This window comes from Cupressus sempervirens, chromosome 6 (genome assembly GCF_028749045.1).
Source record: "Cupressus sempervirens isolate cs-2001-9-10 chromosome 6, ASM2874904v1, whole genome shotgun sequence".
Lineage (NCBI taxonomy): Eukaryota > Viridiplantae > Streptophyta > Pinopsida > Cupressales > Cupressaceae > Cupressus > Cupressus sempervirens.
The window spans coordinates 384,116,823-384,133,989 of NC_143123.1; positions in this window are offsets into that span (position 1 = coordinate 384,116,823).

The window sequence follows — 17,167 nt, forward strand, 5'->3', positions numbered from 1 at the left end:
AGAGATGGATTCATGTTGAATCACTACTCATGAAACATAGGTGAATGAGTTTGACTCAAAATCACACAATTAAATCCTAATAGCAATACCATAATTTGACTTGTTGTGGAAATTATCTCCTACTTATCAATTGATGAGCTTAAGGGGCTTTCTAATTAATTTTTCATAAGGCACAACACTTGATGAGGGTTTTGAAAATGGGGTTACAAGCTTTGGGTTTAACCATCAAAGAAACTTTGTAGTTAAGTGCACCCAAGTTGGAGTCGTACTAGAATGGGTGTCCTCCTAGTAAGTCTTGGTGCTTCACCCCTTTGAGCATCACCTAGATCCAATGAGTGCTAAGTATTCCATTTATTTTCATGAGAGATGGATTCATGTTGAATCACTATTCTTGAAACATGGGTCAATGAGTTTGACTTAGAATCACATAGTTAAATCATGATAGTAATATCACAATTTAAGACAAGTTTTCTCTCACCTCCCTTAGAGAAGGAACAAGGTCATCATCTAATATCATTCAAGGATGAAAATGAAACCAAATTTCATGCTTTTTAAGTTGTAGTAGAGAAAAAATCAAATCATGAAAATCAAAATAATTTAATTTTACTCTTGAATCATGTAAGCACTAATGTTGACCAACCAAGAGTGGTGGTTAATGGTTCATTCTCTCCTATATCATGTTTCTTTCTCCAATACTAGAACACCTTAGAAATTAGTACTACTTCCTTTCTTTTAGTGTTGCATCCTTCTATATATATATATTTTGTTGTTAATAAAAAATGTCTTAACTTTATCAATGATGAATACTATTTTGATTGCTTTTTTTGTGTAATGTAGAGTGGTCTAATATAACCACCTTTATAATCATCATAATAACTATTAGAAACATAAAAATCTCAACATGCAATCCACCTAGGGTCCCCTCTTACTCAATATGGACAAAATAGTTTAATTATAACCAATGCCACTTAAAATATTGTTCAAAATGCTAGAAAATACCTAAGAATCAAAATTATGAATGGTGGAAATTTAAGATGTGAAGTATTTTATCTTCAACACCTTCTGTATGAGGGTTTCCAATAATTTTGAAAGAAATTCACCATTCTTCCACCTTACTCAACGATCATGTATATACCCAACTTCAGAAAGAAAATGACTCATCTTTTTTATCCTTAATTGGCCTTGGAAAAAAATTCAATCCATTCCCAAAAGATATGAGTCACTGATCAGAAAGCTTGATAGGAAAAATGACATTAAAAATGGGTGTTTTATCAAAGCTTATACATGTATTTGAAGGCTTGTAAATTATTGCTTTATCCGTTATCAAATATAGAGGCAAAAAATAAAAGATTGAGGAATAGTACTAATAATGGAAGATCTGAGAATCAAGTGTATGCTTGTTAGGCCCAGTATCATCAAATGGTATCTATATTCAATTAAAGAGAGTTTTTGTTAGAGAAAACTTCTTCTTATAAAATCCAAAGAACTCTTGGTCATGAGCCTTATTTAGAGGGATAGAAAATTATTCATTTTTTGAACTCAAGCCAAATCTTTTTGGGGTAGTCATCTAATCAAAAGAGAATATCGGTGAAGCACCCACTAGGAATTTATTAGAGTCTATAACCTCAAGTCATCGAACACCAAAAATAGGAGAATTCAATCAGAAATTTATATCATATGAAATAGTTACTTTCAAAAGGATACTCAAGGAAAAATAAGTCATCAAGAAAACACATAATGGATTCTCACTAAGTATCAATTTGACATGAAATTTTTAGTTCTATGGATGTTATATCATGGAGAGGATTATTAGAGGGGGAGCAAGAAAAGGTCAATATCAAGTAGAAGATGCTCTAGAATGAGGCTAGAATGTTTTGGTGATTTCATAATTAATTATAAGAAGGATTCACTTTTTATTATTTATGTGAGTGGAAAAAAATTAACTAGGGATGAGGAGTTTAAAGGTTTCAAGCTTGACTCAACTGATGAAGAGTCATAGACTATAGTTTAATCATGAAAAAGTGGCAATATTTATTTGGCATTAGAAACCTATTTTCCATGAACTAGCAATAAATTGCAAAAAAATATTGGCCATTTTCTATCACACTTACCATAACATAATTCATCTTTGTAGCTGAACTAATAAAGAGCTCAAAATAGTTAAAAACTTTTTTTGTTATAAAACATTTACCTTTAAAAATCCTTTTGTTCTAAATACTCTAAACCTTCCTTTATAACACACTTAAAAAAATAAATAATTTGTGTTGTCACTCACTTTTAGCTTCATAACTTCTGATGATTCAATGTTGGAAATATTCAAGACTATGCTAAGTTACTGAGAGGGAAGGGGTGAATCAATAACTTTGAAAACTTTAACAATTTTTGATGTAGGTACACTCTACTACCATTGACAAAGGTATGCTCTAATACCATTGATGAAGGTACACTCTGCTACCACTAACAAAGGTATGCTTTGATAACACTGATGTAGGGCCACACCACCTGTACCAACTCACAACCAAAATCACAACAAGATGGAGAGAAAGAGATGACAAAAATGCTTCATAAAGCATCCATTAATATTTGAAATTCATTACAATATTCTCCAAATGAAAAGACTCCAAATTCTTACAATATAAGAGAGATTCCTCACTGAGGGCTTCCAACTAGAAGAGCTTACAAAAAAAGAGCTTGTTTGCTACACCTTGAGAGCTTCCTTACCAGAGATTACATTTGAAGAGCTTCACTACAAGAGCTTACACTTGAAGAGCTTGCTTACAAATGAACATAAGCCTTCCTTAAATAGGCACTTACCACCCAAGGCATGATTATCCACAAAATTCTAGAATATCCGCAACCTTCTACAATATCCACAACCTTCTAGAATTTCCACCTAAATACAACTAAGCACCACCATGTGGTCCAATTAGAAAATTACATTTGCTTTATGGATCACAACAAATATTAAATGCATGATTTAAGGAACTTTTCACAAACTTCTAAAATGCCACCTACACACCTCGATTAATGGAATAACAACTATTTTCCTATTTTTCTATTTACACCACCTATGCACCTTGAAAATAGAAATTTCTCTTTTCTCCTTTTTTCCTATTTTTCAATTTTTATTATTTTCTTTCTATTTTTGTCACTTTCTCTCTCCTCCATAATTTTTTTTTTCTTTTTTTCTTTTTTTCTAATAATTTAATTTTCCCATGCAAGATGCTCCTGCATCAAACTCCCCTGGTAGATAGAAAAGTGTGTCCCACACTTTGACACCAAAATAAAGAGATAAAACCATCTTCATCTTCACCACAAGCTTCCACCTCAACAGGGACAAGAAAAAAACCAACATGCAAATCTTCCACATTTTTTTTTTTCTGATGCATGATGCTCCCGCATTTGACTCCCATGGTAGGAAAAATTTTGTGAATATGGATTCAAAAAATGAAGTAGCCACTGTTGACAAAAAATTTTCTCTTCCTCCAACACATAGCTGGAACAAGTATTCAGTGCTGATATATTTCCTTCTTTCTTCTTTTCCAACACCTAGCTAGAACAACTATTTTCTGTTGAAAATACTCCTTCGCAATGAACTCTATCCAAGCATAACTCTCATCCTCATCCAATCTTGTTGAATGAATCAAACCTGTAATAAACCTAGCAACACCATACCAATCTTCCTTTGCATACCATACATCACAAACAAGATCCTCATGCAAAAAATCATCAATATCTTTTAAACTCAACTCAAATTCAGCATCATATAATTCATAAAAAATTACCTCTTTGACATCTACATCTTTTCTTGCCTCTTTCATGTCATCAACAATGCATGTAATTACTCCACTTGCTTGATCTCCAACAAAGGCACTATACTTTTCCTCCATTGCTGCAATCTTCACATCATCTTGATCTATTTTAGGTTCATAAATCTTATTATCTTGATTCTCTTCCTCTTCTTTTTCATTTTCTTCAACTTTAGGTTTGCAAATGATTTCCTCTTCATCCACTTGCTCTTCTTTTGTACCACATGTTTGATACTCCATTGGATCTTCTTTCTTTTCTACATCCAAAAAATTATCAACATCTCTTTTCTAGTGACACGCTCTTCATTTTTGCAACTCAGCTTCTAATTCATTCACTTGCTTCTACAAATCCAAAAATATTTCTTCTTGCATTCTCCTTCTAAATCTCTCAAGTCTAGGAATCCTCAAAATCTATCCAATCACAAAAGTCATCTTCTTCTTTCTCTTCTCCATAATCAAGTCTTTAGAAGACAAATCTAGTGCAACACAAGAACCTTGTGCAAACTACCTCACAGTCACGATATGTCTACACAATCAAGAACTTCTTGACAAACTTCACCCAATTCAAGGTCCTAGTGCAAACTACCTCACGTTCAACAATCTGTACGCACACTCAGGAACTCCCACTCTAATACCACTAATGTAGGTACACTTTGCTACCATTGACAAAGGTATGATTTGATACCACTGATGAAGGTATTCTCTACTACCACTAAAAAAGATATGCTCTGATACTACTGATGTAGAGCCACACCACCCGTACCAACTCACAACCAAAATCACAAAAAGATGGAGAGAAAGAGATGAAAAAAATGCTTCATAAAGCATCCATTAATATTTGAAATTCATTACAATATTATCCAAATGAAATGACTCCAAATTCTTACAATAGAAGAGAGATTCCTCACTAAGGGCTTCCAACTAGAAGAGCTTACAATAAAAGAGCTTGTTTGCTACACCTTGAGAGGTTCCTTACAACAGATTACATTCAAAGAGCTTCACTACAAGAGCTTACACTTGAAGAGCTTGCTTACAAATGAACATAAGCCTTCCTTAAATAGGCACTTACCACCCAAGGCATGATTTATCCACATCATTCTAGAATATCCACAACCTTCTACAATATCCACAACCTTCTAAAATTTCCACCTAAATACAACTAAGCACCACCATGTGGTCCAATTAGAAAATTACATTTGCTTTATGGATCACAACAAATATTAAATGCATGATTTAAGGAACTTTTCACAAACTTCTAAAACATCAATTTCAATTCATAATCTAATAAATCAAATAACACTTAGATCATCACATTTGATCTAATTTCATGAATGAGAAATTGAGAACATGAAAGCATCCACAACACTTGAAAACAAAGATTTGGTGACCTAGAGACCTTCCAAATAGAAAGTAAAACTAGGGTGGGGATGATACCCACAAACTTTAGTACTATAGCATAAAGTTGGCCAGTTAAGGCTTACATTGATCACTTCTGATGATTTTTCCTATTAGGAGCAATTAGGACTACTAGATCCACTTTGTGAGAGGATTTACAAACATATAATGAAGTATGCACTTAGTAAAGAGATTTATAGAAGACTGTTAGGTCTAACTTGTTAAAAGATTTTGATTGGTTCACCTATTAGGATGAAGAATTAGATCTCTAACTTGCAACTGAATTTGCTGATAAAGATTCCTTAGTGTGCAAATCACCTTTCTATGATAGATTTGTCTCTACTACTCCTTATGTTGATATGGCCTTCATAAATCCTTTTCTACTACTATCAAAACTTGAACTTTTTTGCATTCACAATACATATCCTCACATTTGCATTCTTGATTTCATATTACATTTATTTGAAATGATATAATACATTACATATATACCAATCCAAATTAAAAAATTACAAATTTGCCCATGACACAAGTAAACACAAATATTACAAAGTCAACCCACATGAAGATACTCAAGTTTTAAAGACTGACTCAGTGAGGTTTTGATACTCAACATCCATTGTCACTGCTTGGCATTGTCATGATCTTTGTAGATGTAGAAGCTCAGTCCATACTAATTACTTTTAAGTAGTCTTAAACTCAGTCTACATTGGTGACTCTATAGATATTATGTAACTCGACAAACACTGAATCACTTGGTTACCATGAAGTGGCTCAGTTAACACTAGCTTCGCATCACTTGAACTGTGAACATGGTAAACACTACAATGCTTGGTAAACATAGGCTTCACATCACATGAACTACAAACTTGGTAACCTTTGATAAGCTTGGTACACACTAAAATACTCTGTTTGAACTGTTGGACTTCACACTAATTGAATTTTCTCAATAACCACTGGAATTTGTACAAAGGACTCGATAGCAATTGTAGAACTTGGTGGCTATTGAATTACATGGAAAACATTGTAAACTATTCAATGAGCTTAGTAGCTATACAGATTCTAAATAAGTGTGTGTCACTAATAAAAAACTTGACTGATATGTTAACAATCTCCCCATTTGGAATTAGTGACAAAAACACTTATTAGCCCAAAATTGAATACCTTGTATTCATCACCATGTGATACCAGCTCGGTCTATTTTTGAGATTTTTCAAAATTGATCTCTGTAAGGTATATACAGAGTAATTATACACCATATAATATTTCTCCCCCATAATATGTGATCTACTATGTACATGTAACTCTTCTCTTATGTACATATATCCCCTTGTAACTCTTCTCTTCTTTGTAACTCTTCTCTTCTCCCCCTTTAACTTTTCTCCCATATCTCATCTCCCCCTTTTTGATAGTAATGCTAAAGATTTATTCAATCTATTTACATGGAGATACCAAAATGAGATAAGAATGCAAAGTGTACCTTGAGGATAATTTCCAAAGTTTTATCCTAGTTCTCTTGTAATACCTTACATATATGAATGGCAATTTGCACTTTTTCTGATAATACAATCATGTGGTCAAAAATAAAGAAGTTGTTATCATGGATTAGAGTCTTTGAATATACAATCTGTTTTTGCAAAGAATCCATGACTAGAAGGATCATATTTTATATATCAACCAATGTTGAACAGATCCTTGCTTCTTCTCTTAACAATTCTGCTTGAAAGTCTAACAAAAAAATGATCTTTTTGAAGTGTGTAGAGCTTGAACTAGGGTCAAGTTGCAACTGTTGAGCACTTGCTTGAAGATCAATATCAATTTTGGACAATTTTTCCTTAACTTCCTTGATATACTCGATGACATCACATAGTTTTGCAAAAAGTGATGACACATTTGAACAATATGCCTCAAGATTGACCAAAATTGTTGAAAGCTCAACTTGATGAATGGCTATTTGTTGTGCAATTTTCTCTAGCACTTTATTAATGAATTTTTTTTAAAGCCTTTTCAACCATTTTTTCTTAACTTTTGGTGTCCTCATTGAACTTTTGGACTACCTCTCCAAGCTGAAACAAAATAGGTTGAGAAGAATCAACCTCAATTCCAATAGCCTTAGACAAAATATCCTTGGCATCATCTATTATCTTGTATTCTCTGTCTCTCTCCTCTCTCAATCTTGGTTGCTTGGCTTTTTTTTGGAGTTCACCAAATATGTGCATTTGTTTTGTAGAAAGATAGAGATATCCCATTTGGGAATTTCTATTTCCTCATCCAAATCTATATCTTCTTCTATCTCTTTTCCTTTCAAAAATTTTGTACTCAATTGAACCTTAGGTTCAATTTCCCTTGTACTTATTGCCTTTGTACCTAGAATGGAAACAATAGCGAACATACTAGGGCTTGCAATAAAAATTGATAATGTACTAATTGATGGAATACTTATAGAAATTCTTGAAGAATCCAAAATTGATGAAGTCAAAATTGTAGAATCCAAAATTGAAGTAGACAAAACTAGAGTGCTTACCATGGATGTACTCAAAACTAAAGAAGTCAAAATTGGAGAGGTTATGATTGAAGAACTCAACTCAATAGATGAATAGGGTGTTTTTAGCTTGGTTGATGAAGTGGAATTCACTTCTATCAATGATATGCTGAGCTAAGTTGGGGCAAAGAGTCACTTCTTCAACATTTTCCTCCTCATTTTTCTCTTATCTTCTTCTTCATCAACATCCTTTACTTTAATTGAATATTCACTTGGTTTATGAAGATGATAAATATTTTTCCAAGTGTTTGTGGCATTCTTAACAACATGCTCTATATCCTTAATCAAAATTAAACAAGTATTAAACATTAGAGTCAATTTCTCTTCATTTTTCTTTAAAGACTCTTTTACCTCAACATCTAATATGCTCAGTAGTAACTGCCTTAGGGTTTGTACATATATGTCTTTTACTATTTGGATGGAAAAATCCCATCTTGGCTTTATTTTCTCTAGTAATTCAGTAGAGATTTGAGAAGCAATTTGGTCTAGTGAGTACTTCCATTTACCCATTTTTCTCAGCACCAATTCTTCCAGTTGCTTTTTCTCTACCTCTATCCTAGTTTCATATTTCAAAGATTTAAATTTTTTTATTCCAGCTCCTTCTTCCAATTGCTTCAACTTTTCTTAGAAGGTGGGTGGAGGTCTATTGAGTACAATGGCACTTCCTTTCTTCTATGACCTCCTTGTGAAGATTGTAGTGGATGCCTTTGTAGACTTGGTGATGATTGCCTTACCCTTTTTCTTCAAAGGTTCTTCATCTTTCTTAGATTCTTCTTCATCCTCTACCTCTTCCTCATCTTCACCTTTACCCTCAATTAAAATGAGAGGTGCACTAGATATTAGTTTGGCTATCCTTATCTTCCCTTTGTTAACCACCTGTGGAAGCTTTATCTCTAGCTCTGTTCTTTCCTTAGCTTCATCATAAGTACCAAAATAAGGGGCCTTGGGTACAATAGGTTCATTAACAAGGGCTTCAATGATATCCTTGGTCTCATCAATATTCACCTCATAGCCAAGATATTTGACCCATACAACTCTAGGCTTGACCACCTAGATATATATCGTGTCACAATCAACCATGAAGCACACATCATCCTTGTAATCTTCAACTAACTTCTTTGGAATTTTGAACCTATTTTTAATTTTCTCTTTGAACACATCAAAGTAGTTTTCCATGACACTACTTAGTTCTCTCCCATTTTTGCAATATATTGATTTATTTGGTTTAGTACAGGCACATTTTTTCTCCAAATCATAGTGCCTTTAGAGGGGAAGAACTTCTGAACATAGACAAATAAATAGGTTAACAATGAACCAAATTTGTACAGATTATTCTTGGAAGTTCTAATACTTTCCATATTCTTATTGAATTGCCTCAACATCAACTTGGAAAGGTCATAAGATAGGTTGTTCTTAACCACTTTATATGCCAAATCCACCTCTTCACAAGATACACTATTAAGACAACTTGAATTGTATATCTTATGAGCTATAACATGAATTCCAAATTTCAGCTCTACATTAGTAACACTACTTATTATCATGCCTCTACCATCCCACTTAGCTAGGTTTTTCTTCTCCAACTCTACTCAACCTAGGGTTTATAGTTTTTTTAGCTTTGGCGAGCATGGGAAGGCCAATTATTTGATGAGTCATTTTCTTGGCTATCAAAATTGGCTGCTCTAACCATAGTTTTCCATTATTCACCTAGCTAAGGATATACCTAATCCATTTTATTTGAAACTCTCAAGGCATGTAGGGAATGTGTGTTAACCCTTTTGCTTCCAAATGTTGATGCTTGGGTTTTAGGGTTCCATCAACACATAACTGACCTAGGGCATCATCCATCTCCATAGTACCAATTTCTTGAATTGCACATTAAAAATGAGTTTGAATGTCATTAACAAGAAATACCTTGGGAGGGATTTGAGATTGATCTTGAAGTCTGACACTTTCTATTTAACACCTCAAACCAACATATCAAACCCTTTCTTCACCTTGCTGCTGCTGGATGCCATTTTCACTTGATAGCTTGAAAGAACTTCGAAAAATTTTGCAAGAAATTTTCTCAAGTCACTTGATCACATAAAAAATAGCTCTTCATAATGGCACTTGAAATTTCATGGTGAGATATAAATTTGATTCCATGCCTTTTAATAAAAATTGCCATTAATGCTTGGTACAATGGTAGATTAGTTAACATTATGCTTGACAATCTGTCATCCACTATGCAAATGATCACTTGGTAATGTCTTAACAATTCTATAACCATAAATGACTTAGTTACTCTTGATCTTGCTTGGTATAATCTATGACCCCACCTTACTTGGTAGAGAAGATAACTCAGTAATAACTAATATAGTTCTTGCTCAATGATCCCTTTGTATCTTGTATACAGATTTGGATCTTTGTCACCTTTTCAACTAGAACTGATTTAGATGATTTCTTTGATAGCTTGGTTCTAGTTCTTCCTTGAGAACTTAATTAGGAATGCTAGAGTCACCCAATTCTTGAGTGACTTGACTATCATTGATTAGACTAGTATCCTCGATAGACTTAGAATTCATTGCCATCTCATTTACTTTCAGATGTTATCAACCTTTACTTTCTTTTCATCTTCAATTTTATCAATATTCATATAATTCTTGGCAAGATGACAAAGTTTTTTACAAATAAAACATCTTTTAGTGGTATCCTTTTTTCCCATATGATGTTAAACACAATTCATACCAATGTGTCTAAATTCTCCATAGTAATGACATCTACACCAGGTGTTGTAATCCCAACCAAATATTGCTTTCAAAATTTGTTCTATAGGATTCAATGTCTTTTTTTTGCATTTTAATGCCTTGTGTCCATGTTTCTTACATTTATGACAATTTCCTTCAAATCTTGGTTCCTCTTTGCATTCATTAGCCCTATGACCATGATGATTACAATTGTAGCATTTTTCATTCAATTTTTCTTTTCCATTACTCCAACATTGGTTTGATGTATGATCTATCTTACCACAATGATATTATGTTATTCATTACACATGCACCATTCCTCACCAGGAATGGGTGCCTCCTACTTTTTTAACTCTTAGACTCATAGTTCAAGAGTCAGAAGAAGAAAATTTGGTTAAAGTTGCATCAAAATTCCAAGAAAATCACAAAAAAATCAAAAAAAGTTGAAATTTTTTTTTAAAAATAAAATAAAAAATAATTTAAAAATTAAAATATATATATATATATATAATTATTAAAAATATAAAAAATTAATTAAAGAGTTTTCAAATAAAAAATGAATAAGTCCCCAAGGGGGACCTTTTTTTTTCTCTGACTTGCATTTTTCTCGCTATCTAATGACTAATCATATTTTCTTTCTTGTGATGCACAGGTAACACAATCGAATGGCATCCACATCCAGATTAGTAACAAAACTAGTGGTTTACAAATTTCAAGGTGTGACCCCAAAATCAAGATTGCATGATGACTACACTGAGATCAAAGACACGAAACTCAAACACACAGACTTCAGAGAATTCCTGAGAGTTTGCAATGGTCTAATAGAAAGGTCATCCTTGAGTTTTGTATTAATATAATATGGATTAGTGAATGCAACATCACATCCTGTGTCAATACACTTAGCTGAGTTGATCATGACCCTATCTCGACATTTTGTTCCTGATGAGAGGGTAATTAAGAGAATCATCTAAGAAGTGGTTTTTGAGTGAGACATGTCATTTGAATGACAAAGAGTTGGATTAAGAAACCCTTTCCTCTTAATCTAATTCTAGATATAGTTATTTTCCATGCACGTGCTCATCCAAAAAGGGTAAAGGGAAGGAAATTCATAGTTCCTATGTTTGCGCTCTAGTCTCCTATTAAGCCAGGGATAGTCTACAAGGTTGATTGCCCAGTGGGACATTATCCCCCTCCTAAAAGGAAGGGAAAGAGGAAGAGAACCTCTCCTCAAAGGATTCAAACAAAAAATATTAAAGAACAGGTCTCCTCCCAACAAAAGGAATCGAGTCTGCAAGAGCCCCAGGATGGTGGAGCTTCTCATATCCAAGTTGAATTTTCATTGTCTCCTATTTTTCCAAGTCAACAAGAAGAGGAAGAAATTCTAGAAACCTCCATTCCTCTGGTGCATGAAGAGCCTGTTGTGGTCTCCATAACACACACCCCATTCCTTACTAGGCATGGGGACCCCCTACTTTTTTCAACTCCCGGACTCATACTGTGGGAGTTGGGAGAAGAAAAATCGATTAAATAAGTTAGAATTTTAGAGTCAAAAAACCCAAAAAAAAAAAAAAAAAATCTTGTGCATGCACATCAAGGCACATGTGCTTTGCAAAGGAAAAGAAGGAAGGGGGTTATAAAACTCCCCTCTCCTTCTTACTTGTTCATTTTTTAGAAGGGCAAAGAAGGAGAGGAATGGGGACCCCCTACTTTTTTCAACTCTCGGACTCATAGTGTGGGAGTTGGGAGAAGAAAAATCGATTAAATAAGTTAGAATTTTAGAGTCAAAAAACCCAAAAAAAAAAAATTTAAAAAATCTTGTGCACGCACATCAAGGCACATGTGCTTTGCAAAGGAAAAGAAGGAAGGGGGTTATAAAACTCCCCTCTCCTTCTTACTTGTTCATTTTTTAGAAGGGCAAAGAAGGAGAGGTATGGAGACCCCCTCCCCCCTACCTCCATTTCTTTTCCCTCTCAAACCCCGGCACGTGCGTGTGCGTGACCACAGGAGGAAGTGCACGAAACCACCGATGTGCATGCCCTTTGGGTTGCGTGCGGCCACTGTCACTATGCCCTTTTTGGATGCATGGCACGACCGTTGCCGCTGCGCCCTTTATGGATGCATACCGCAGCCACTGCGCGCACCCTTTGGGTTGCATGCAGCCACTACCATCATGCCTTGTTGGGTGCACAGTGCCGTGTTGTGCACAACCTTTAGGATACAGTGGTGCTTGCCCCCTCCCCACTTTTGGGCACACGTGGCGGTGCACGCCACCACGCCTCCACCCACCTTTTTTTATTTAATTTTTTTTTTTAAATTTTAATTTAGTTGTAAGAGAAAATAATAATAATAATAATATTAAAAAAAAACAAAATAAATAAGTTTTCTAGAAGGACATTTTCTTTTCTTTTCTTACATTTTTCTTATATCCAATAATTAATCTTTTTTTTTTCTTTTTTGTGATGTGTAGGTAATATAATTAGATGGCATCCACATCCAGATTAGCAGCAAAACTAGTTGTGTACAAGTTCCAAGGCGTAACCCCAAAATTATAGTTGTACAATGAATACTCTAAGTTCAAAGACATAGAACTTGGATACACAGACTTGGGAGAGTTCTTGGGAGTTTGTAACAACCCAACCGAAAGATCATCTTTGAGATCTGCCTTAATTTGTTCTGGATTGATAAATGTAGCATCACATCCTGGAACCATATAGTCAGCTGAATTGATTATGATCCTATATCAATATTTTGTTCCTAATGAAAGGGTGGTAAAGAGCATCATAGGGGAAGTGGTCTTAGATCTATGACCTAATAATATCAAGAGGGTTTTTCACCGACCTAGAGCTTATCAGTTTATCAAGCTTTCATGTGAAGTACTTGAGAGGTGGCATAAGGATCATTACTAGGAGGCCATCGACATCATATATTCCTCATACTTCATTGAGAAGCCACCTTAGGGGAAGACAATCAGCAAAGTAGATATGATTCGAGGATACATGAAGGATGACATTGGATATTCAATCATTCTCCTGAGAAAAGTTATGGGATTTCTTACAGTAGGTCATCTCGCTCCATTCATGGTCAACTTCATTGAGACCATCAGATACGAAAAGATGCCACTAGATTGGGCCACCACACTTAGTGATAACTTGTGTGACCAGTTGCAGATAATCAAGGAAAAGAAGAAGTTCTATATGACTTCTAGTTCTTATGTGGTATATCTACTTGCAGCAAGAGCCACTGACTACCCTAAGTTGTACAACAAGGGTAGTATGTAGGATCCTAATGCATGACCATATATAGTCTATCCTCAGCTAGTTAAGAAGAAGCTCTCATCACAGAGAAAGGAGTATAGAATTGTGAATGATGCCTTCATTTTTGCCATCATTTGATTCATCGAAGGGGATTATGGGAAGAGATTGACTAATGAGGCCAAGGCACAGATCACAGCTCTTAGTGCATATTTCATCTAGTTTTAAACATTCACATACATTTGGGTTGGTGGTGCATCCATCCATCCAAAGAAGCTCCCAAGATACCCAAGTGACAAGTTTGTTCTAATGGAAATTTCCTGACAGATTGAGTCAGCTTATGAGAGGATCAAAAAACAAAAGAGGCCTTGTTGGGATTGGCCTTTTGTAATAGGAGCATACCAGGTAAAGAGAAAGTAGGATATCTTGACTTTCAAGTGGGAATGGGAGAATTATCCTCTTGAAGAATATAACTCTCCCCAACCATTCTTTGACAATGTTGGTAAAGTGGAAAAATTCGTAGGAAAAGAGTTCTATCATGAGGACACCATTGAAGATCATTGGATGAATGCCACAAATGACTATGATGTTCATATCAGGGACTATTGTAGAATGAATTTTTATTTAGCAAAGAAGGCCGTCCATTTGACCATCCCAGATCAGATAAGGCTATAGGATTCATAAGAGCTATTGGATCCCTTATTCAATATAGATAAAGTTGGCAAGAGGCCCATCTTGAATGCAAAAATTGATAGAGAGGAAGGAGATAATATTAATCATCGAGTGAGACATGTCATTAGAATGAAAAAGAGTTGGATCAAGAAACCCTTTCCACTTGTTCCAATTCTAGATATAGTGATATTTCATGCACATGCTCACCCAGAAAGGGTAAAGGGGAAGAAAGTTATAGTTCCTATCTTTGCACTCCAATCTCCTATCATGCCAAAAATAGTATACCAGCTTGATCATCTAGTGGGATGCTACCATCCTTCAGAGAAGAAGAAGGAAAAGAGGAAGAGAGCCTCTCCTCAGAGGATTCAGATAGAGCATGTTGAAAAATAAGCCCCTTTGTAGTGAGGGGAATCTACTCCCCAAGAGCCCCAAGACTCTAGAATTTCTCATGTCCAAGTTGATTTTCCATTGCCTCCTATTTTTTCAAGCCAACAAGAGGAGGGAAATATTCCAGAGACATCCATTCATCTAATACATGAAGAGCTCGCTTCTCCTATGGTTCCATAGAAGCAAAAGAGGGTCAAGGTTAGAATGAACAAGAGGCAAAGATTTCATAAAAGATTAGTGCCTATCCTTCTGTTCCTGAAACCATTCCTGAGGAAGAATCAGATGAGGGGGAAATAGAGTCAGATGAGGGGGAGTAGGTGCCTCTACAAAGGAGAACTTGACTAGCTGAAGCCACAAAATTGGAAACAAAGAAGAGTGTCACAAATACCCCACCACCCACCCAAGCTGAAATGGTAGAACTCTCTTCTTCAAAAGATGAAGTAAAAAGATGGGTGAATGAGCAAAGGGATCTAGGTGATGATGTTCTATCCATCCCAGATTTTGATTTCATGTCAGTGGGTACAGAATTGGTTGGAGATAAGATTAGAGATACTCCTACAGGTGAACTTCAATAGCAAGATTGGACGCAGATACCACCCGAGACACAAGGTCCTCATCCAACTCCCCCATCTTCACCTCAAGTTATAATGGTAGATAAGGTTTCAGTGACACCTCCACCTCCAAGTTTAGAAGAACATGTTTAGAAGGAATCATCATTACAAGGAGAACTAGAACCAAGGGTTACATGATGAGCCATCAAAAGAGGCATAGGTAGTAGAATGTATACAACAACCTTCTTAGGAAATTGAGGATCAAACTATGAGATCTATAGAATTCAAGACTATAGAAGAAGAACCCTCACAATAGGAGACTCCAAGAAAGAACGATAAAGGGAAGGATGTAGTTGAACACATCCCGTCATCATCTAGAGCTAAGGTTATAGAAAGACATATCCCGAGATGGTTCTGGAAAGAAATAATGAGAAGTGCTAAGCATTAATTCCTTGCTTCAAAGGATGATATTTGTGACATTGCAGAGATTTTGAACAAGCCTGACTCTCCATTACACAATGCAACACCATTTGCATTCATTACTACTACTCAAAACTAGGACTTATTTGCACAAGTGGCTCACCCTCTGAAAGGTACAGATGAAGAAGTTGTTAGCCTTTAGGACTATGAAGTGAAGGATATCATGTTAGGAAAGCCTACATGGGATACTTCCCAATAGATGATGACTATGGGAGTCAAGGAGGTTCTTAACCATATGGAACAGGATGAGATTGAGATCAGAACACTTCGAAGGCAAGTTGAGATCTTAAAAGGATATTTAGCTGAAGTTATTGGTCCTCTTGATTCTAAACACCCTGAGGAGACTTTGAATACCATTGTTAGAGAAGGGGAAGGTAATACTTAGTCCATTTTTGAGAGCTTGTCAGGATTGACGAGACAACCTTAAGGATAAGGGTGTCACTATAATCACAGAAAATCTAAAGTTATTACATGCTACACAAGAGAATGTTGATAAGATTGTGGCAATTTTGAGGTAGGACTTCAGTATTATGGATGAGGTAAGGGTATGGAGCAAGGATTTACAAACTCTACAGGTCATAAAAGGGCAAAGGTACCACATTCTAATTGACGTATATACCAGAGAAGAGTTAGACATGATAGATGATTGGATAGAAAAGAATGCAAATGGAAATAAAGTGATGGAAACATTGCATGATGAGATACATAGGCTCAAGGACCAAGCCCAAGAGCAAATTTTGGAAGTAGAAAAGTTGTACAGTGATGCATGCTTGGACATTTTCGAAGATAAAGAATGAGAGAAGCTTTTACTAGTTGAGGTAGTTGTGGAGAATTTTAGAAAAATTTTAGAGGAAGCATCCAGTGATGAAGACATTAGACAAGCCTTCAGGATAGAAGAAGCACTGTTAGAGTTGGACACCAAACTCAGAGATTTTGCAAAAACTCAAATTGAGGTGGACAACTATAGATAGAAGGTCAAAGAGAAGTATGAGGCTTTGGATCTTCTTGATGTTGCTAAGATTACTAAGATTATAGAGAAATTCAAGGGCAAACATCCAAACATATCTTTAGGATAAAGATGAGAAAAACCAAGATGCCAGAATTTCAATTTTGACACTTAGTAAAATTTTAAGATTTTGACCCAATCGAGGTCCACAGCTCCATAGCTCCGCAACCTCGTAGGTCTGCAATTTAGAGGTGCATCGATAGTTGACTGCCAATTCAAAAAATAGCACTTTCCATGCATTAGGAGTGCATTTTGATGACAAGTTAACTCTGACACACATCAAGTAAAGGGTTAGCTTCTATTTTTGGTGTCTCTATGCACTTCTACTTTGACTAATGGCTTCCT